Genomic DNA, 25786 nt, shown 5'->3' on the forward strand with positions numbered 1-25786 from the left:
AGAGAAGACGAATTGCTTGAAGATGAAAAAGGTAACTGAGATTTCTCAAAAAAGGATTTATTATTAGAACTTTCAGACAAAAAAAAAGAGTAAAATGAATGCTGATATTTAATATAGATGCATTGATTTCTTGTAAAATAAACTGTTAAAAATAGTGTGTTTCATTATATTTAGCAAAAAGCAATTTGTTTGAATAAAAAATATAGTTAAAGAACATGCAAAATATACAATGTAAGCTAAATAAGGTATTTTAGTTTTGTTAGGAATATTTTTGTTTTGATTGCAATTATATATTAATATCGTGTGCAATTCTAAAAAAGAATAGTGATCAATATTTTAAATTGTTTTATTGTTATAAGATATTTATTTAATTTAAATTTTATTTCTCAAATTTAAATTAAATTTCTTTATATTTAAGGAAAAATTACACTTAGCAACCTATACAATGATTTAAAAAAATCATTACGTTTATAATATAATGGAATATTTTTTAATGGATGAAGACAAATAAATATTTTTATATTAAAAATTATAATTAAAAATTCAAATTATCACGAAGATTTTAATTAATAGTATTACTAAGCTATGTTAATAATCAATTAATCAATGTTATTAAATAATCAATGTTATTAATCATCAATAATATGAAACAGCTTGCTTCATTCAATCTTTCAATATTTACTAGACAAGATTTGGAGCTATACTCATTTAATTAAATTGTAGAAAATAATCAGAAAGATATGCTTATTGGATAAACGGCTAATTCAAGCAGATTTAAATTTCATCTGTTTGAATTAACTGTTCAATACCTAGTAATCATTCTTATGTTAGAAAATTTAAAGCATTAACATCTGCGAATTTTGAAGAGATTCACAGGTAACCATCTTAGTATTTTGAATTAAATTATCATATTTTATATCTTTTAGTAAGTGGTGACAAAAAGTAAAGTAAGTAAAACTGTAAGTAGTGATAAAAAAAGTAAAGTAAGTAAAACTGTAAGTAGTGATAAAAAAAGTAAAGTAAATAAAACAGTAAGTGGTGAGAAACAAGTAAACAAGTAGAACAGTATGTGGTGACAAAAAGAAAATTATTTATCTGAAAATATTGTGGACTATAATATCATGCCAGTTCAATATCTGTAAAACAGAGCAAGAAGTATTGCAGCTTAATTCGAAATCGTTTATTTAAAGCATCACAAATAGCTAAAACCGAATTGTACTAAAGATTATTAAAAAACAAAAGAGAATTTCACATTCTTATCTGGTTACACGACAAGAAGTCAAATAATAATAATAACATTATCTGATCTCAACCCATGCGTAGTAACAACCAATAGCAGCTATTAAGAAACTATTTAGAAAAGGAGTATGAAAAGACATTGAATTCCATTAACTTTATTGTTCCATATTGGTAGATATATCCATGACAGTTTTATTGTTTCATAACAGTTAACATATTGGCAGATATATATATAACAGTTTCTTGTAATTTTGATGTATATGTTTTGAATATTTTCACTAAACGGAAAAACGTATTCCAATATTTTTTTGTGGCCAAATAATAAATAATATTCCTGTGGGAGAAAAATCTTGATATGGAAATTCAAATTCCGTAAGAAAGTAACGAATTCTTATAAATGAAGTGAGACTTAATGAAGTTGAGTTTTAAAACATTGATCGGTCTTAAATCGCGGAATATTTAGAAATTTGCATTTTTGAGTTATTTATGATATTTTGGAGACAAAAATGATCAATAAATTCTGGTTTTGGAAAAGAGTTTCATTTCCTTACTACAATAAAATGTTTTAAAGCATTAAAGAATATTTTAACTATACTTTCAAAGTATGTGATCCTTTTCTTGAATAAAGTTTTGAAAATAAATATGATAAAATTTATTAAACTTGAATTTAGAAGAAATTTGCAAACATATAAATATTAAAACTTGCTACAAGAGCTTAACGAATAAAGATTAAAGCGTACTAAATTATATCGAAGATAAAACATAGATTGGAAAAAAGATGAATTTGAATTTAATATCAAATGTAATATTCAGTATCATTGAAAAAACTTATAACACATTCATTTTATTTAGTGATTAGATCCAAAAATTACTTCGAAGCGATTTTTTTCAATATATATGCATTCTCAAAAGCTTAATTTTATAATTTTTGAAATGATAGTTCTTTTGGATAAGTATTTTAAATCTCGAATGCCAAATAAAAATTTATGACTATAGTTAATAAATTCATTGATACTTTTTTTTCAGATATAAAAATTATTATTTTCAACCTCTTTTAAAATACTATACCTTTTAATGATCGCTGATAATATTTTATCAATGCCATTTCCTTTAATTAAAAGAGCTATTTTAAATATACTTAAAATATAAATAAATAATATACAATTCAAATAATATAAATATAAATTCAAAGATATATATATTAAAATAATAAATATATAAATCAAACAAAATCATTCTAATCTAATTTTATCTATGAAAGTATTTAATAGTAATTTTCTCCGTTTCAGTTATGATTGAAAGCGCTGATTCCATTTTTCCTGTAGTTACCTAATTTGATTTAGACAAGAAGTACTTTGAGAGTAAGAAAGGATTTTTTTTTCAAATTATATCGGAGTAATCATTCACAGAATCTTTAACTTACATTTAAATATTCGAAAAAAATTAAGTAAGATTTTTAAATCATATTTTCTAATTAAGAGATAATTTGTATCAGAATTTAAAATTATTTTAATTGCATATCAATAAATGAAACAAACCTATTTTTTCTCAAAAGCTTTTCAAACTGTTATATAATACATACAAACATGAATACTTCTTATTTCATCAAAATCCTCTTTTTAATTTACTAATTTTAAAACACGAATATCTCCATTAGTCTATATCAAGGTACTTTTGATTCATATGATTTGGTAAGTGCGCTAATTTGAACTCGTATAGTAATATTTATAAATGTGAAATAATTTCTCATCAATCTGAAAAATCTATACTATAAAATGAACGATTATGATTATGAATATGTGTGTGTATGCGTGCGTGTGTGTGCGTATGAGTGTATGCGTGTGCGTGTTTGTTACGGTCAATGTGAATAATCGGTTATTATTAATACTAACCGTTCATTATTAATAATAATCAAGCCAGTTAATATTAATAAAAACCGATTATTAATATTAACTGAGGAATAAAAAAATTCCACTTCTTCAAAAGCTTTATAAACTATTATTTAATCTAACAATATTTTAACTCATTTTAACACATTATTATATTTTAGTGTATATCCATATTCATATAATCCCATCAAAGAAAAATTGAATTTATACCTTGAAAATTTATTATAAGTATTTCATATTATTTGTGATACTTTAAATAATAATTAATTTGCATAATTCCTTGCATATGATTCAAATTTTATTATTTGATGTTTTTGTATTGATTTGAAATATTGGGCCATTAAGCTGACATATAAAAATAAATATCAAATTTTAAAGATCTAAAGACACCTTTTTAATTTATACTGAAATTTTTGAAATTATTGTCAAATATGATACTTCTTTAAAATTTATTCATTGCGCTTAAATATAACAGAATTTCATTTAAATTCTATACTTTAGTCCTTTTGTAAACAGCAGATAAAATATTGAATAAGATATCAAATCTTTAATAAATGAAGATTTTTTTAGATTTTTTATTTCCTCAGGTACAAAGAAACGCTCAAATGTGATGAACTATTACAAAATTGCTTAACGATGGTTAAAAAATGCCTTTCATATCGCGATTGAAAAATAATTACTTCTTCAATTTTCGCATTTGCTGCATTCTGCAGTAAGAAAAAAAATAATTTAATTTGAAGCAATTCTTGTCTCATTTATTACAAAATGACTTTTCAAAAGCTGAGAGTTATTACAAAAAAAGAGAGTTATTTTCAAAAAAATGTCAAAGAAAAATTAATTTTAAATTATGTTTCTTTATTTCTCAACGTTTTTATTAATTAAACAAGGTTCAAGGTTATGCGATTAATAAAGTTTGGTTAAGAAACAAGAGTCACCAAGCTGTCATTTTATATTTTCTAAGAAAAGATTTTTAAAAAAATCGAAAATTTTCCACACAGACTTTTAAAAATCCATCTATACCACAAAGTTGGAAGTAAATTTTTCTCCGTGATATACGACAAAACTTTCTTTGATTGGATCGAAAATGGAACATAAAATTATGAAAAGAAAAAAAAGGAAAGATCTTTACCTACATTTTTCCATAATTTTAATATAATTATTCAAATTTATCTTGATTGTGTAATCCTATTTAATAAATTATTTATAAAATTATTCATGCATTTCGTAAAGTAAATGAAATAAAAAATCTTGCAATATCTTCGCTGTTTGCCTTATTTATCTGTAAGGTATGAGAAATTCAAAGAATAGAAAGAATGATTGCTAGAACTTTGGGTTATGAAATGATAGAAGATTTGATGACAGAATTAAAAAAAGTTTAAAAATTGCATTCATAAATTTGATGAATGACTTCACAAATTTAGAAATCTGCAAATATGGACACGATGAATAACTGACTTAATGAAAAATTACAAACATAAAAATCATGAATGACTATACAAGAATAAAAATTCCATATATGTTATTGAAATCAGTACCTCTGAAAACTCTTCTAGATAGTACTGCATGAGAATGAATGTGTGGCATAGAATGCTTCAAATATTACATTAAAAATAAAATATATATTGTTTTACATTAATGCTTTGCACTTGGAAAAGTAATTCGATACATAATTAATTACCTACTACAACTACTTGTTTATTGCTCCGAAAAACAAATTCATGTAATGTAATACATGCAATATCTCTTAATCTAATATAAATCCGAATTAATTTCCTAATTTTATCTTAATTCATCAATATTAAATTTATTCTAAAATATTCTCTTATTTCATGATCCAATTAAACCTTTTTTTATTTAATTAATTCTACACAAGCTCTATAAAACTGCTCACTTCAGTATTTTCTCATGCTCTAAGTGAAAGGATAAACATCCCTAATGCTTACAATATTCTTCTTAAAATACCTAAGTTTCTCTTTCCTAGGACTACAAGTGTGAAAGAAATGTCCATCAAAATCTTAGTAAAATCCCTGAAAGGAAAATTTTTTCTCTTTTCTCTTGTGTCGCGATGTTTACTGACGGATCTTTAATGATACTTTATTCTTTGTACGCAAATTATACCTCCTGTGTTGAACCAAAGCCAAGCTAAAATTTCAAAGCTTTCTTTTATGCGCCCACTTAATTGCTAAAATAAGTTTGCATACATATAATTGCTTTAAGATGAATTTCTCCAAAATGTTAATACATCTTCTTCTTATGACTCTCTTGGTATTTTTAATAACCCAAATTAAAAAATCAATCAATAAAACGTTAAAATGATTCATCATCTTGAATGAGGCCTGGCAGAAGATATCCGAATACAAAAAAAATAATTTTCCAAACAAATATTATTAAATTTAGAATGTATAGAAACTTCATATCAGGCGGTATGTTTTAAGTTGAATTTTTCCCAAAAAAATCAATTTACATCTTCTTATCACTCTGAAAGTATTTTAAATATACTCAAATTAAAAAAGAAAATTAAATAAAACGAAAAAATGATTCATCATCTTGAATGGCACCAGAGAGAAGATATCCGAAGACAAAAAATAAAAAAGTCCATGAAAATAATATTAACTTTTAAAAATTATAGCAAATTTAAAAGTGGCTATGTATTAAAGATGTGCGGGATCTCCAACAATTCTGTTAAATATTTAGATTAATAATTCTTCGGAAGCATTTCAATTAAAGTTCCAACTCCTACGCATTTTATTCACCTCGGATATTTAAATCCTCCCACCTGCTGAGGTTCTTTCAGCGTCATTCGTAAATCCTTCGTTTATTAATATTATCGCTAGTAAATATTTGCTGCTGAGTTGGTATTGCCGATGATTAAATATTTAATCCAATCATTCATGCGATAAATATAATAGTTGTGCTATTATCGTGATAATTTCTGCTGCACCTCCATGTTATGCAATTTATTTTATTTTTCAAATTCCTTTTTATAAATTTTAAATGCATATAAAGAATTGTTCAGTATTTTAACTATAATTAAACTAGATTCGGAAATATAACAGAGATAAAAATAGAAAATACTCCTTTCTAGTTTAGTTCGAAACATTTTAATTCTCAAAATTTTCTTTTATTGTATATGAAATATGAGTGTTTTTAATGAATATGTGGAATAGAATTTTACTCAGGTTTATAATATTCATAGTTCATTTTCATGAACACGTTCCATTTTATTGAAGATAGAATTGCTTCATAACCAGACAAGATTCTTAAGCACATTTTTATTAATGCTATTTATAACTGAATACAATTTTAATAACAAAATAATACAAAAATAAATTAATGTTTATATCAATAACAAAGAGGATTCTTTGATGGATATTTTTAAAAAATACATTTTACAGGGAAATTACAGTATTTTCTGAAACTTGCCAGTTTAAAAAGCTCTAAATATTATTAGCTCTAATATCCTTTTTGATATCTATTAATTTTGAAAACTAATATTTATCCAAGGTAAAAATCCAGAGCAAAAATTATTTCTAAGAAATAAAATTTTTTTAATAAGTAAAATGCGCGAGTGCTTGGTGTTAAGTTCTCGTCTTTGGGACTACAGAACTCCAGGTTCGACACACAAAAAAATTGGACAATTATTTAATTATATATTCCTGTAAAACCAAAAAGAAATCTAAAATGTCTGATGCCTTACAATCTTCTACTTTTGTTGTTGTTGTTGTTTTGTTTTCAACGCCCTTCGAAACTCCTACACCAATTAAATTTTCTATGATTTCATATTTTAAAGTTGTATAAAACTTTAAAAGGTTTTCGTCTCTGATTTAAAATAGTTTGAAAATACAATGATTACTAGATTTAATATTTAAAAAAAATTGCAGAATGTAAAGAGATATTTTTTTATTCAGTATTAGAAATATTAACTAATCGTAAAATATTAAAATATTAAAGATTATTTATTATATGAAGTTATTTTTTTTACCATCGATTACTTTAGTTTTTCATAAACATAAAAGTATAGTTTTCCAAAAATAATTATTTTGCAAGTATGAATTTAAAGACAGATAAAATTCAAACCGTAATCGAATTCCTAACTCTTAACTTTTATAATTACCAAATATATAAAATAAATTTTGAAGAAAAAATTGTGCATTCTTAAAGCCGAAGAGAGTTGTACATTCAAATTATATCTCAAGTATTTTCATTAGCAACACATTTTAAAATATCATCACCAAATTCAAAAAAAATTAGTCAAATCAGAAATATGAAAATATTATTCATAGAAAAAATTATGTTGGAGCGCCTCTCAAATAAATCTATCATGATCAGTAATAAAGCAAATAAACGATAATGTGAAGCGAAAGAACAGAAACATATTCGAAAAATATAATATTCATGTAAATAGTCAACATTTTGTTAGATAAAGAAATTTGTAGAGGTTAAAAAGACACAATAATGATGCTTTCAACAGTAAAAATACAACAGATTTCTTGAAAAAACAGGTTCGATTGAGAAAAGAATTCGTGCACTTTAAAAAAAACATTTTCCAATGCTAATTCAAATAGAAGCAAAAAAAAAATTGAATTTTAGTAACCACCTAATAAAAAAGCATTTAAAATATTAACACAACGATATCATTTTTCGAGAATCTCTAGCACATTCTGATGGAAAAAAATCGTCTAATAATAAATACCTGAAAGAGCGCAAATATTCTCTCTCTTTATCTCTATTTCACTCTTTTTTTTTTCCTTGGGAGAAAATTTTCCTCTGTTTCTTATTTTATCACAAAAGGTTTTCAGTCAATGCGAAAATAATTCTTGAGGTTGCTTCATTTTATTTATTATTTCTTTTTATATTCAAATTGTTTTAAGTATCGTCTGCACGAAACTTTCGTTTGTTTATTCAATAGCTACTAAATTATAATTCCATCTAGGAATGGAAATACCAAAGAGAAAAGATATTTAATTTAAGATTTAATGATGGCATTGCCCTACCGTTCCGGAAAAGTAGCAAAATAATTTTTTATTACTATTCTAGCAAAACACGATAATGATTCTAGAGCTCATTACGGTTCAGACAAAGGGAAAAAAATTGAGTCCCAGTTCTTGGAACAAATACTTTTCTATAGTTTTTGGTTTTCTCACATGGATTTTATCAGTTGTGTTAAATAGTTTGAAAACATGAGATATTGCATGTTTATAAGGTATCAAATAATTTTTATTTCGGTACAAAAAAGAAATATTTGTTCTAAAATTTTGTACTGAGTGATGATCATTGCAATAGAAATATAAAAAAAAATATTCTTTACTGTTCGGAATATAGTTATTTTATATCTATTTGAAGTCATCTTTATTACATTCCTCTTTGAAATCCCCATATAATAATAAATAATAATGCGAAATATAAAATATCAACTACTGGTATCTGTTATATAATTCTTTATAATATTTCTAAAGATTAATTGCTTAATTATTTTTTTTTCTTTTGGAGCTGAATTCCTTTACATTAAAACCAAATCAGAAACAAAATTTAATTCTTATTATAATTAAAGAATTTCACAAAAATACCTGACAAGCAAAATTAAAAGTAACACAATCGCAATTAAGAGACAAAAGTTATTTGAAAATTTTTATAAAGATTACGAAAAGTAAGAATCTTTTAAATAATAACACGCCCACTTTTATTTTTAATAATACTAAGGCTTTTCTTCAGATTTTCATATGAAGTTTTGTAGTTGAAAGTATATATTTATCGATCAAAGCTTGAAAGAAAAATCTACAATTGTGTAAAAGGAATTTTTTTGGAATGAAAATGATAAGACAAAAGAAATTTAAATTCTGAAAAAAAAGTGAGACTTATTTTTAATAAATTTTTTTGCCCATAGGTGGAAATATTTACTGATGTAGCTGGGTATTGATAAGCTAGCGGGTGTTACAATAGAATTATGTGATATTAGACAAGTCTGTCTGATAAATTATGAAATGGGTGGGAATCAAAATAACTTGGATACGACTGCCTTTAATATTATCACAATAAACGAATGAAAATATATTGTTCCGGAATTTCCGGGGTTCGTTTGGATAGTGGGAGTTATATGGTGTGGAGAACACTCAATCAGCAGGCGGCAGTAGAAAATGAAACAACGACGTTTATTTACACGAAGACACACAGGACAGCACAAAGGCGACAGCTATATACAGCACAGAAGACGATTATCTTCAGCCGAGACTTGCAGCATACAACAAGACTCTACTGCAGACAGTAACGCACAGCTTAGTTCAGCGCTAGCTTGACTCCGTCGCTGCTCCGCTTATCCCTGGAAGACCAGTTCTTCACAGTCGCTTCCGACTACTCTGCCCGTCGCTTCCGACTACTCTTCTCTGTCGCTTCTGACTACGACGACTACTCAATTCACCACCAATCTCAATTCACGACGACTCTGACAGCTGCTTCCTTTTATAGGTCTCAATAGGCTGGGCTAGAAGCCTCTCAACCAATCAGGAACGTTCGAGGCATATATCGGCTCCTACTGGACGGTTCGGGAAAATTCTCCATGTTTCGGGTATAATCTATTTTGGAGCCAAAGTCTCCAAATTCGTCGCCAAATTGCCAAATGGTCACTAAGCTCTGGGATCTCCTATGGAACCAACTATGCTGGGAAGCTGCATCACAGATTCGTAATAATATTAATCCTTAACTGGGGAGGTGAAAATTTAGGACTTAACAGGAGAGATGCAATCTACGAGACCACAAATTCTTTACATTATTATATTAAATATATTTAAATCATATTTATTAGTGACCATCACTCATGGTACACAAGGTTGTACGTTGAGTCAGTGGCCATCACTCACGGTTTACGGGGTTTCATTCCACGCCAGTGACTGTTATTCAACGTTGGTTTACGGGGCTTTACCTCACTCCAGTGACTATCATGCAAAGTTTACGGGGTCTTATCCCACACCAGTGACTACCATTGAAGGTTTACACGCCAGTGACCTTCATTCCAGATTTACGGGTTTTTATCCTACGCCAATGACTCTATCATTCAAGTTTTACGGGATGTAACCCACGCCAGTGACCACCATTCAATGTTTACGGGGTTTTATCTCACGCCATTGACATCATTCATGGTTTACGAGGCTTTATCCCGCGCCAGTGACCATCAAATATTCAGAATTGCTCACAAAAATAGAAATTAAGGTTTACAGGTTTTTACGGTACGTTTGATCTCACGCCAGTGGCTATCACTCATGGTTTACGGGGTTTTATCGTACACTAATGACCATCATTCAAGGTTGGTTTACGGGGTTTTACCCCAGGTCAGTGACGATCGTTCAAGGTTTACGGGGTTTTATTCCACGTCAGTGAGAATAATTCATGGTTTACTAGGTTTTATCCCCTACCAGTGATCATCATGATCATCATTTAAGATTTACACCAGGCCAGTAACCACCATTCGAGGTTTACTGGGTTTTATCCCATGCCAGTGACCATCATTTAAGATTTACACCATGCCAGTAACCGCCATTCGTGGTTTGTCCACAAACAATACATATGCAAGTTTCCCATCCAGATCGTCAGTCATTTGTTACGGAATTTAAATCCATACAAGGAGATATTATTAAGGGGTTATATGGGTATTTATCTCGTAATATTGATGACTTTTGGACCTGCTGAAATTTATTTGCAAACAGTTTAAAAAACAGGATTTGTAGGCTTTCTTTCTTTCCAGTAATTTTTATTCATAGATTGCAGGATTTTAATGCATTTTAGATGCCGTTATTTTTATGAAATATGAAGTGAAAATGAAGCAACATAAATGTATGCTGCAGTTGTAATATTACATGGCATCACTTGTCATCATGCGAGTACAGAGGGTCTAAATATTGCCGCATTGAAAAAAGCCAGTATACATTCCATGGCCGAATGGTCATAGCACCGACCTCATAATCAAGAGATTCTGATTTCGAATCTCGCTGGAAACAATGTCATTCACATTCTGTGTAAATATTTATTTACTTGATTTTATGTTTTCCTTATTTTATGTTCCAGAAGATTCTGGACATTTCTTTAGTTTACCAGAAAAGTATTCTGGAACTTTCTCTTCTAGTATAAAAGAAGAGGATCTATCATTCACGGTATTCTCAGTTCTGTGTTCAGTTAATAAATTGATTTAACTCTACTTCGTATGTGTATCATTGAGTTCTATACCAAAGTATCTACTTGACAATATTACCAAATAGTAACGACAAGGATGCATAAACAAGTGAGGAACATTTTCACCACATTGTGGTTTATTAGTGGTTTTACACCATTTTAAAATATCAGCTTGGAATTTCGTCCGATGTAGCCGCTGAAAAAATACAGATATCAGATCTTAGAGTATTGTCTTAGTAATTCCAAGCTAAATCATTATCGCCAAGTATTAACTGGTCATCAGATTGGAGGAAAAATTTATAAACAACAGCAACCTAATAGCTAAATAATGGTGTCATGCAATAGCGCATAATGCTACAGCAGTATCAACAGAAAATAAATATTTACAACCGAAAGAATACAAAATAAATTATTAACAAATTGAAGAATCTACTTTCTAGTTTAATACAAGCAACACTTATGTGAATAAAGTGTGAATAACTTAATTCTTAAAATGATTCCAAATTTTTTAAATCTGATAACGTTTTTCTGTTAAAACTGGAAGCAGAACAGTGAAAACATTTCATTATAAACATGCACAGAATCATAAACTTTACGTATGTGAATCATAGTGATCCAATATTTCTTGAAACTCACAAATCAATAAGTTAGAAAGAAAGATAAATTATCAGTAAGATGATTTTTTTTGAGATATAATAGGTGGGTTAAAAGACAAATATAGAAAACCTCAGTATTTTAAATCTGATGTAAACATTATTAAATCAAGATTTCCAGATATATCTTTCATTGTCAAATATATTCTTTAAAAAAATTGCTTTGTGCTTTATTCAAGTAACAGGTATATATCATGTCTCCTATTAGACATATGAACCCTTTCCATATATGATATGATAGCCTACTAGAGACGTTAAATTTTCTGTAGATGTTTAAAGGATACACAGATTTAGTCAATAGATGTGAAAAAATCCAGCGTCAGTGAGATTATCAGAATTCTTATGATTTTACAGGCAGTTATCGAAATTTTAGGAAAGCTTTCGAATAAACTGTTTAAGGATTTTTTGTAGAAATGACGAAATTACAAGAATAAATATTTCTGAATCACAAATAATTATCTCGTCCGTTTTCAAAACTGGAAATATAAATTTTTGCAGATTGACAATCTGCTGCTTACACCGCACGTACATAACTTCTTGCATGCCGTATGTAAATATGCGTAAGTAAGAAGAGGGCTTCATTTTTAATTTGTGTAAAATTCCTTTTCAAGCGATGAGTTTTAAAACCTTTTTCTTGACATTTCATTTTCTTCTTTCCTTTCTAATGTACAAAATAGACAATAAAATAAAATGTATGTCAATGGTTCTATGCGTGTTTTTCAAATAAGTACCATTTTGAAATTCGGTGACTGTAGTACTGCAGAGACTACTCTATGCTTGGACATTGAGTACATGGTTCTGTTGCTTAATCATTTACGTCATCACGAAAGAATGTGATCGCGTTTACGTTTTCTTTTGAGTATCTAAAATACTTCAACCACTTTAAAATACATTCTATTCGTTTTCTTATTATGAAAATAGTTGGAATTTATCTGCAAATCAATGGAGAAAACATTATGAGAGGAAGAATGAGAAGAAAATAGGCAACAGCACTTAAAGATGGATGCACGAATATGCAGAATATGGAAAGAAGATGCCACCTTATTGAAAGCTTGATATAGAAAGATGATTTAAAAATCAAAGGGTTCAGACACTTTATGATTTCAGCTTTATCCATTAAATTTCTTGTATTTGTATTTCATGAGTTGTATGTATTTCAAAAATCATCATGATGGTCAGATTCACTCTGATGTCAAAACGACCATGTACCAATAGTTAAGAAATCAATTGTCAAATTTATATGAGATATGGTTGTAGAGTATGATATATAACATAATATTGGCGAAAATTTTGTTGAAAGTTAAATTAAAGTTCATGTTTTTATATACAAAAAAATTAATTAAAAACACCATTCTGCCTTTTTTATTTCTAAACTTTTCTTGCGTAAATGATAACTCAAATATGTTGCCTTCTGTTTTAAAAAAAAAGTTGAAATTAATTTAACAGACCTTTAACACAAATCTTAAATATCTGTTAAATGTTATACCAAATCCATAGAAGAATTGACTATCTTTATTTCTGCCAAATGTGTGCAAGTGAGTTTGAGAAATCAAAAGCGTAATTAAGAGCAGAAATTAAATTTGATCTACGGTGTCCTCAACCAATTGGGGATACGATCCATCCAAATCATGGACATGAAGCATTCAATGAAAAAAATTATTGTTCGAATAAATGCATACTCACTTTTCTATTCTAAATAAAAGCGTTTGAAACGTGCTATCAATCAGAGCAAGTAATAGTTTTAAAATAATAATTTCACAGTTTTTTGTTTTTTGAAATGAGAATAATTTATTGCCAGTTGATCATATAGCTAAAGATTAAAAATCTGCTTCAGCGTGTTTTTATTTCATGAATGATAACAAATGCCTTATTTGTAAAAGCAGGCAATAGGCTCAGTGAAAAAGTCACCAAGAATTTGTTTTGGTGCTACTCAGTTTGATTGCTCGCTCTGCCGAAATGGCAAGTAAATTAGATTTCAACCAAATTATAAACAAATATTCCAAGCCCTGCAACTACAGCCACGAAATATGCCAAAAACAACTGTTGCCCAAAATAGCAAATTCATAACATTTCTTTCCCCCGTTTAGGCGACAACATTCCAATATTTAAGAATACAGATATCTTCTGGGAAAAAAAATCACAATACAATATAATTGAATCTTTAATGAACAAGAAAATTTCCCCAAACTTTACCCATTTTAGCCCTATATGAAATTCAATTATAAAAAGGTTTTAGAAAATGAAATATTTAAAAACTTATTAGTCTTAGCAGTAGTGCTTTATAAATAACAAAATCGACTTACAATTGCTTCATAAATCATCAATAACGGATCCCATTGCACTTTATTAATAAGATATTGATTCTATAAATATTAAATGAACAGAACTAACCAGCTTCAAAATATTTCAGGAGACATCCTTTTGCCCTGCGAAACGGTCGACAATAGAAGTAAGAATGAATAGAAGCAATTATTCCATTATAATTGCTGCAATAGTAACAATAACAAGGATTGTAACAATGTTTTAATTATTAAAGGGAGATAATATGGTTTCAGCAAAGTATTTATTATTTCTCTGTTGGAACATAGAACTATTATTGCGAAATACATTTACTGTTCATATTGGGTTGTTCGGAAAGTAATTTTTTTTTGGGGGGGGAGGGGGAATGAAAGACAATTTCTTTATAATGAATAAATATTTTATTAAATTATATATTAGCTATTCTGGTCCAACACTTTTTGCCATCTTTCTGGTAGTAGCATGATTCCACGCTCATAAAATTTTGGTCTTTGCTGGCAAAAAACTGACCCAGGTGATTTTTCACCTCTTCATTTGAAGTAAAGGTTTTGCCGTCCAAACAACTTGGCAGTGACCGGAACAAATAATAATCCATAGGCGCCAGATCTAGAGAATATGGTGGGTGTGGCAGTGCATCCCATTCAAGCTGTAAAAGTTTTTGGCGAGTGACCAAACTTGTATGAGGTCCCGCATTATCTTGGTGGAACACTACACATTTTCTCTTGATTAATTCTGGCCTTTTCTGTTGAAGGGCATCATTCAGTTTGCCCAGCTGATGACAGTAGACTTCCGAATTAATTGTTGCGTTATCCGGTAAAAGCTCAAAAAGAACGATTCCTTTAAAATTCCATCAAATAGACAGTATCGCCTTTTTTTAATGGATATTGGCTTTCGAAATGCTTTCAGTCGGTTCATCTTTTTTGCTCCATGATCTCTTGCGTTTGACATATTTATATACAACCCATTTTTCGTCCCCATTAACGATGCGCTTCAAAATTGGATCATTTTAGTGACGTTTGGGAAGCGAATCACAGACGTCAATGCGACAACACAAATTTCTCTCCGTGAGAGCATGGGGAACCCATATATCGAGCTTCGAGGTTAAATCCAGGCCTTTCAAGTGGTCATAAACAGTTGAATTCGATAAATTTAACCTCTCATTGTGTTGATATTCGCCTATTTGCATCAACTAATGCCTTTATTGTATCTTTATCAGCTTCAACCGGCCTTCCAGAACGTGGTGCATCTTCGACATCAAAATTACCGGATGTAAATTTTGCAAACCAGTTCTGGCACTAGCGTACTGTCAACACATCTTCCCCATACACATCGGTTAATTTCTTTCTGGCATGAACAGTATTTTTACCTTTTATATAGTAAAAAAGTAAAATATGACGAAAATATTGCTTATTGCTCTCCATATTTAAAAGGGCACCAACCAAAAACTACTACATAGAATTAATTGAACTTTTTCACACACAAGCCTTGCTATATCAACTCTCAAAACATATAATGATAATGCAGCTTAAGTGTGAAGTTGGGTTCGAAAAAATACAATTAAATCCTTTGTCGGGAAAAAACGAAATTACTTTCCGAACAACCCAATAAAATAGTGTTACTGAATGCTATACTATTTCAGAATATTCTGCAAATACTTTTCTCAGCGATACTTTAAAATTATAATAATTAATTCTAAGAGTATATGTTTTCAAAATAATTAAAATAAAAGTAAAAAAATATTTATGCCTTATGTTAACGGAATACTGAAAAACTTCATTATTTCAAAATAAATAATTGAATTTTTCGTACAAACTTAATATACTACAAAATATATACATTCTAATACTAGAAGCTTGGACAGTGGGGAAAATGCATTTTATTTTAAATGAAAGATAAAGTTGCATATTCACATCAAGAAATAAAATTATGCCCTGCACAAATAATTCAAACAACTCCAAATTATATAGATATTAATATTTAATTAGTTTTAATATTTACGTTTTTAGTAAAGTCAGCAAGTAATAATAATATCTCGTTTTGTCTGTTTAAAATGTTGGACCTTGGGAAAGGCTACGTAGAAACCATAGTTATAGTCATAAAATGCATCCGAATTTCATTGATTTAAGCCATTGGATTCACATTCATGAGATAATACAGACTAACAAAAGTTCAACAGTTTGACAGATTTGGTTCAAAATTTGGGAAATATTTATATTTTTAATGCTGAACATGCGTACAGAATTGCCTTTACCTAGTTCAAAGAGTTTTGTAATTATCTAGTTTCATTTTAATATGATAGCCAACCAGTCAGATTTCCTGTGAATGAATTTCTTCCAAACTTTGATGAAAATCTAGAAATTTTGACGTCATAGCATATACCAAATTTCAGCCACCTAACTGAAACGTATTTTAGGTGTGGTGTTTAAACACTAATAAACCTAATTCTTAAGATAGATAAACAGAATTCCTAAGATTGATATGCATAGTTGATAAGATTTATAATTAATAAGACTGTTAAACATAATTCCTAACATCGATATGCATAGTTCCTATGATTGATAAACATAATTCCTAAGACAGATAAGCATAATTTCCAAGATTGATAAGCATTGTTCCTGAGATTGATAAAAATTACTCCTAAGACTGATAATTCCTAAGGTTAATAAACATAATGTCTAAGACTGTTAATCATTATTCCTGAGACAGATAAGCATAGTTCCTATGGTTGATAAACATAATTCTTAAAGCAGATAAACATTATTCCTAAGATTGATAAATATAATTCCTAAAACTGATAAACATAATTCCTAATATAAGTTTTCCACACTCAGAGATTGTTAAAAAACAACCGCAAGTCTGTAAATCTCTAAATTTGAGTCAAACTGATTTTTCCCTCCTCTTCAAAGAAGAAATAATCACATCTGAATCCGAATGTAAAACTCAAAACCGCAGCCATCTATCAAGAAGGATGGAATTTAGTTAAAAGTTTCTGATTTTTAACTTGCAAATATCTGTAAAATTTTAACCCGTCACGATATTGAATATCTAGGTCTTAGTTTAAATGTGTACAAAAGTATCCATATAAATATGTTCTCTGTAATCAGAGAGCATAATCAACAGAAGAAATGAAATTTTATCCATGATTTCCTCAACTAATCGTAGTTATGTATCACATCTTACAATCAAACATTCTATAAATAAACTTATTTTTCAAATAAACATGTACTCATTTTCTAGTTTAACGTACGATCTTTCAAACACGCTATCTAGCCATAAGAATCATTTAACAGTCACATTTTATAATTTTTGATGTTTAAAATAAGAATAATTTGTCTCTAGTTAAGTAAGACCTAAAAAGTAAGTTAAGTAAGACCTAAAACAAAAAAATGCAGTGAAGTATTCACCAATAATTAGCTACCGGATTTATCGTTATTACCGAACTATTATTTATCGTTTCAGCTTCCATATTGATTACAAAACGAAAGGGCGGCTTTAAGTAGATTTCAACAAGATTTGTTGTGAACAATTATGCCAAGAATTACAACCTCTATTATGATATATGCCGATCCGATTGTAGCCAAAAATATTAATTTCATGATTTATTCATTTCTCTAGTTTGGAAACATATCATTATAAAATTTATAAATGCTGACATTATCTGAGGAAGTACGACATATTTTTATTTGAATCGTCACTACATTATGAAATTTTCCCAAACTTCGCCCATTTTATCTATGATAGAAATCATTTATAAAAAGGATTTAGTAAATAATTTATCAAAAACCTATCAATCTTAACAATAAAAATTTGTAAAAGCAACTTACAAATGTTTTTGAGACATCAATTCACGGATCAGAGTACATTTTATTAAGAAGATGTTGCTTCCATACAAATAAAAGTTCCATAAACAAAAATAAACCATCTTTAAAATATTTCAGAAGAAATTTCGCTCCTTTGCGAAGCTACCGATAACTATTATTCCAATCCATTTGTTCCAATAGTTACAATTAACCGAAATATAACAATGATTTAATTATAGCAGGGAAACAATGTAGATATAGTAAAGTACTATATATACATTATTACTTCTCTGTTAGGAGACTTGACTATTGTTGTGCTGCATATATCTGTTGTTCAAAATAAGGAAATATAATTGTTGAACAATATCTAATTGCAATCAGAATTTTTTTGTAAATTATTTTCTTAATGGTACATTTAAAATTAAAATGAATATTTCTTAGATCATAGGTTACCAAAATAGTTGAAATAAAAGCCTAAAATGTTTCATAAGTTTAAAGTTAATAATTGTATCTGTAGTGAATAAAAATTAATATACAGCGGAATAAGCACATTGTAAGATTTTAACTTCAATATTGGAGAAAATGCATCCTTTTTTAAACTAAGAAAGATAAAGTTATTTAAATTCATATCAAACTATCAAAATGTGCTTAGTATAGAAAAATGCACAAGCATTCTAAAAAAATTTAAATTTTAAATGATGTCTGAAAAATTCTTTTTTTCTTTATCATAAAATGTTTAAAAATTAATGATTTCACCTATGACTTTGTAACAAAAAAAAAAAGAAAATACATCACTCCGAAGTATATAATTTGTAGAATCTAATATCTTTGAAATGGTTCTGATATCAAAATAAAAACACTGGTTATGTGCTAAACAATTGCTACAAAACCTGTAGATAATATTAATTAGATAAAAACAGATTCAGTGAAAGATTATACACACACACACACACACACACACACACACATATATATATATATATATATATATATATATATATATATATATATATATATATATATATATATATATATATATATATATATATATATATATATATATATATATATATATATATATATATATCATAATTTGTTGATATATATCAACAAATCATGAGATAGCAAATAAGACAAAAAGTAATGATGATATCAGAATAGCTTATAAAATTACGACTTTTTGGATATTTACTTTAGTTTAATATATTGTTTTATGTAATACAGGAAGACCCATTTTTTTCTATAGAAGAAAGAATAAATTCTTCCGTTCTTAAGATAATCCACAAATTTTTTCAGCATTCAGCAAGTGCAATTCCAATATCTCTGGAAGGAAAGATTTAATTTAAGCTTAAAATAGAAATGATACAATTTTGATTGCATGTTATTTTGAATTGATTCAACATTTCTGATTTAAAGAATAAATATGATTTCAGCTACCCTTATGTATAAAGTTATCATAAAACGCAACCACTTCATGCTAAGAGCAATCATGCAAAACTTTTATGAAAAGTCCTGTTTAGAGGGAATTACTATTTGCGCTGAGACACGAATCAATAAACTCGTATATTGTATCCCTAAATGCGAAAATAATATACTTTTCACCTCTTGAACTAAATTTTTATTTTATCTGAAAATCGCATGTGTTTTAAATGTTCTGTCGTATATAAATGTTTAAATTTCATCTGATAATTTCTATAGTTTTAGAAGTATTACCATGTGCCAGGGTTAAATTATGATTTAGTCATTGTAGATTATAATATTAAATTAGAATTTTTATGATTCTTTAGGATGAATTATTAATTGTTCATGAATTTCCTGAATAAGCTATGAATAATTGTAGACAGATTTTAAAACATTACTTATTAAAAGAATGTGAATTATCGGATTCTTTTTAGATATGGTTTCTTTAGAAAATACTAATGATTGTGTTCCCATAATTAATCAGAAAATAATCGCTGTTTTCTAGTAGAAAATACCAGCAATTTTTGAGTGACACTTAATAAAATATGAATAAAATTTGTCCACAGCTTAGTAATTTTTAATTAAATATTGCTTAATTTCCTTTACTATTTTTAATAATGTGGAATGAAAACTTAATTAAAACTAGCATAATTATTATATCTATTTATGCGGATGAAATCTATGAATTCAGATGAATAATTTTATTTCCAATTATCGGAAGCTTCCATATAAATTGAAATAACTATATGAACTAAGCTTTATCAAGCAAAAAATTCAGTAAAGCTATTAAAAAAAGCAGGAAACCGACTATTTTTCTTTTTCGAGAATGCTTCATTTTATGCTACCTTGCAATTTTACTTTTATTATTATTTTCATGCATTCAGTGACAAGTTATCTTAATTATTCGAAGAATTTCAGTCTTTTATATTTTCAAAAACCTTGCTCAAAAATGCCTGTCTAGACAATTTTTTTCGGTGGATATTTCTTTTAAAACAATTTTTACAATAATCGAACTAACTTTTCATAAAAATTCAAAAGAGTTCCTAGATCTAGTGAACTTTCTTTTGAACTATCTTTTAGTCAATTCACAACAAAATTAATTTTTTAATTTCATGCTGTTAGAGGCTTGATTTGACATTTATTTTGATGCTGGCATCTTTAACACAACTTCATCTTAGTTAAATAATTCATTAATAACTTCCGAATATTTTTATCTGTAGTCAATTTTTCATTCGAAAATGCCTTGAGCCGCCTATTTGTTTTTCTATATTTAATATAAAGAATATATGGGTGATCTTTCATGTTTACGGAACAAAATAACTCAAAAAATACAAATGATTAAGGAAATTAAATTTAATACATATTTTTAAAATGAGATCTTTATTATATTGACCTTTGTAAATTGTATAATATAGGCATTATAGATTCCATAGTGGATCTTTGCTATGTTTCAGACTTGTATATAAATCTTTGGTATGGCTTTGATTTTTGTAGTTTCAAAGGCATATGTATCTAAATTGTGTATTTGTACAAGTTTTTACCTGATCTATTAAAGTGTTTTCTGTTGTCTTTCTATTCGGGTGAAAGCGAAGCAATAACTGACAAACGTAGATACTAGATAAATGAAATTTGATATGCATGGCACAACAATTCTAGGAGATGATTCATATTTTTTAAATTCTCGGCCAGCTGAAGAAGGCCAAAATGTGTACTTTATTCCATTCTCTGTACTAAGAAATTAAAATATATATCATGCCATATAGAGTAAACACATGACATAGTCTATGGGGAGAAATTTCCATCGGTTTTATGTTGAACAAAAGCAATCAAATGCGCATTCATGTTAATGGTCATGTAAAATATTTAAGGAGTGCTCAAAAATGCAGTATGTTTAATTACTTGCTCCATTTTAAAATATAATGGCTCTAATGAATTATGAATGTACTTATTCGGTATAAAATTGAAGTTCTCAGAGCTATTTTTTCTTGTGTTTTCAAAATCCTATTGTGCTCTAGATCATTTATTCCTTCCCTTTTATTAACTTTCATCTGAATTAAACGATTCGAAGAAGAATGAATGAATTGCCTTATTTATTTACCTGCATTGTGCTAGTACCTGTATCACTTTATTTCCATCTTAAATGTATTTAAAGAAATGATAAAGATGCCCTCGAGTCTTTGCCCCGTTATTTTCGGTCATTAGATGGTTTCTAGAGAGTCGATAAAATGTGTTTTACTGAACGATACTTACATCTACATTGTGTGTCATTAAGGATTCAAACTTGGTCTCTTATAAAATAAAATTTTGTCTTATTTTGTACCAGATAATCATATTTTTAAGTGTATTTTTTATCAGTGATGTAACAATAGTAATTTCAAGTAGTATAATTTTAGAGATTTAAGGTTGAAAATGCACCTTTGTATTTATAACATTCTAAAAATATGGCCTTTTGAAGGACTGTTTACATTAAATAATTTATCTTAATAAAAGAGAAATTATCGACAGATGGAATTTCAGGCATGAACTGCTCTTGCGTCCTATAGTAGATTATATTAAATCAAGCTGATTTTGATGATCCATTTGGATCATCAGAATTAATGATCGTTAAAACATTCAGTTAATTATTTAGTGTAATTAGATTTTATTAATTTATACATTTTATGACTTACAACTTGTAATAAAATAATTTCAAAACTCAAATTTTAATAAACATATAATTCAAATTATTTTATATGCTTTACAACGTTTTACTTATTTATGCATGTCAGAATTACATGTTAATTGTGACATGCTTTTCCCAAACTTTCCGCTAAAACCTTGATGCAAAGAATTATGTAGCGGAAAGGATCAGTTGCATTTAACAATGTTTCATCAATGTTGATTAAAAATTGAAAATTTCAAAAATTTTATTAAAAGCATATTATATACAGCGTACGTACAGAAACCTATTCAACTAGGTAAATTAAGTCAGCTTTTAATATCCTGAACGTCAACTGTGGAAGACTGCCAATATAAAATATCATAAGGAATAGTTGAAATAATTTGTGTTTTACTTTAACAAGGAAATATATCGTTAGGAAACTTGCTTAAAATAATTTCAGAAAACAATAAAAACTTTTTAAAAATTATGCATTAAAAATTGGTATATTTGAAGAGATAATTTTTGAAATCATTTTTTTAATGTTTCAAATCATTTTTGTGTTGTAATGTTTTCGGCAAAAAATAATTTTAGATGAAATTCAGAGGGTAAGAATAATTTCAGAAAATTTTCTTAGATGTCCATTTCCACTTTCCAAATTATATATATGCCGAGTTTGACAGCTAGAAATATTCCTCCTTCCGGTAATTTTATTTAATATATCTCATTAATAATACTTGAATAGTATTATAAAAGCAATCAGTAAATCGATTTCCAGTCTTCTGTTTTGAGTATCATTGTTTATAAAAAAAAATGAAATGTTTATTTTCTGTGTAAATACATAATTTCAAATAAAACAACAACTAATTGATTAAATCTGTGGAACTCAAGTGAACAAATATGAAAACATTAAATATTTAAGCTTAAAGAAATAAATAACATATGCATTTATGTACCAATAAAATGCAGGCCTTAGTTTTTGTTTAATGTCCATTTGTTTTTTAAAAAAAGGCGAAAATAAAATTAATATATTAAAATAAATATCTATAATAATTTAATAAAATATCTATAATAATTTAAATAATTTTATAAATAAAAAATATGCATAAAGTGTGTCAGAGAGCTTAAAATGTATCTGCATGCTGAGTGTCAGAAACATTTACAGTTTCATTTATTTTTAACCTCAAAACTACATAAAATGTCCCCTTCATTAACCTAAAACCATTCCAATTTTCCTTTTCTTTCTGTGTGGTTTTACAGAAAGGTTTCTTAAAATGTTTAAGATTTTCTTTTCTATCTATGTAATGATTTATTTATTTCGAGAAAACTCGATCCCTTACTAATTATTCATTATTCTTTGTAATGATACTCAGTCGAACACGCATTTGGATATTTAATGATGGTCGTAATTAGCTCAGGCAGATAAAATTTTAAAAAAGTTCTCAGTCAGGGTTGTTTTTTCGGGATTGAAGTGCCTTTTTTTCTTATGTTAATGTAAGAAAACAGGAATGAATATTTTATTTAAGGCACCTCTTTTTAGAGCATGCATTTATTCTTAGTATTAAACAAATAGATAAGAATAATTGGATTTTCCTTTTCTCTTATATTATTAAATACAACATTTTAACATTATTTTAACAATTGGTACATTTTAGTATAGTTTTGATTTATAAACTCAAAATAGATATTCCCGCTTTGCCTTAGCATGCAGGGTAAACTGAATCACTCACATCGCCCAATAGCATTCCGGAGGTAATCAGTTTGAGTATTAATGGCCTTCATCGACCACGACACATCCTTTCTATTCCCATAATTGTTATGGACATAAACAAACGCTATTTAATTCACCAAAAAAAAACGAGAACCAACCACCTAACTGGAAATTTCTCATTTTCTTTTCGAAGTTCTTTCGAGTAGGATATATTGATTTGAATAAGACAACGTTTTTCCATTTGGTTTTTTTAAATATATTTTTCATAATAATTTACCTTATTGCGCATGAAAATTGCATACTACAAAGGTGGAATAAAATCGGACGTTATTAGGCAGGCAAAAAAATATAAATAACTTACAAGTATTTAATTTTCATTTATTTGGCTATTAGGGAGAGATGAATGGGCCTAAGTTACTCAAACATATTAGGCTACCCAATCATATTCATAGCACTTAGGCCTACTTTTGGTAGTTAAGACCTCTTGAAATTCCAGAGGCATCTTATACACGATAAACTTCAGATACCTCTTTAAAAAAATAACTAAAGGTCTTTCATTATTTCTGACTTATTTTTCTGGTTCCCCTTCCAAGAGCTTTAACATTATGCTCCCTCTACTAGAAGCAGCTTTCATATGTGAGAGGTAAAACTATAGTAAATTCCGATTATTTTAGTATCTATTTCCGCTTTCCGCCTATAGACATTTCATTCTATCTTTTCTTAATCGCCTTGTATGCAAAGAAAACAATATTCTTAAATACAGGTCCATAATATTTTGTAATTTTAAAATAATTAATCGTTTTTAATAAATTAAAAAAAATAGAATACTAGATCATGCATTTTCTTTATTATTCCATTAATTTTTAAATAATAGACAAAAAGAACTAAATGAAGAAAGTATAAAAAGCTTAAAAAATATGCAATTCTTCAAAGTTTCAGAAAATGTCCTTTAACAATTTCAGTTAATGTAGCAAATGTGAACTCTCGGTTAAAGAATGTATTGTTCAAGCTGTATCAACTCTTAATTATCATTTGTATTAATTATATTCGTTGATATTTATTATTTGCCGTAATTCTATTCGTAAATAAAGATAACAGAGGAAGGTGCCTCCTGCCTCCTGCTCGCCTTATCTAGCGTACTGTATCAGTCTTATTGAAATTCGTTTTACCTGTGCAGTAGCAACTTCTTTGTGCGTTCCAGATTTGCATTGCATGAGAAAATTCCTTACACCTGATTAATTACCGACTATAAAGCATTTTGTTATACAAAAGAAAATATTTTATTCCTTATTGGTGCTGGTCAAGCATTCTTGCCTATTTTTAGCAACTACTACTGTTCAATCAATGATTTTAAATAAGTTTTAATTGTCTAAATAAACCCAATGAGGGTGGGATCTGCTGCCTTCATAGTGCTCCCATACTGTTTTCCCTATCCCTCTCATCGCCTTCTGCATTTCACCAATTTTGGACAAATCTAACGGAATGTGTATTCATTTGCCAATAATTAGAACAGCAAATTAGAATTCTCTACACGAGGATGCGTTGTTCTAACAATAGAAATCTTTAATCCAGGATTACAGGATGTAATCCTGGATGTAGTTCTGCTGAATCTGCAGACAGGTTTAAAACTCAAATACAAGGAAAAGACATTTATTAATACAGTAAAACACTAAAAAAATGGGTTAAAATAAACTTTTGAAAGTATAGCACATTTTGAGCAAAAGTATTAGTCAAGATTACAGGAACTCTAGTCGAACCCAATTAGTCCAGATTCCCAAACTTCTTGTTAGTTATGATCATTTAGATTGTTAAAATGAAGTGAATATCATTATGCCGCCATGTTGCTACTTATGAACTCCTTTTCTTGTTAATTTGTTGGAGTTTTGAAATTCCCAATAGAATCAATAGAATCCAGATTTACGCAAAAGGAATATATC

Source organism: Argiope bruennichi, chromosome 5 (genome assembly GCF_947563725.1).
Source record: "Argiope bruennichi chromosome 5, qqArgBrue1.1, whole genome shotgun sequence".
NCBI classification, from domain to species: domain Eukaryota; kingdom Metazoa; phylum Arthropoda; class Arachnida; order Araneae; family Araneidae; genus Argiope; species Argiope bruennichi.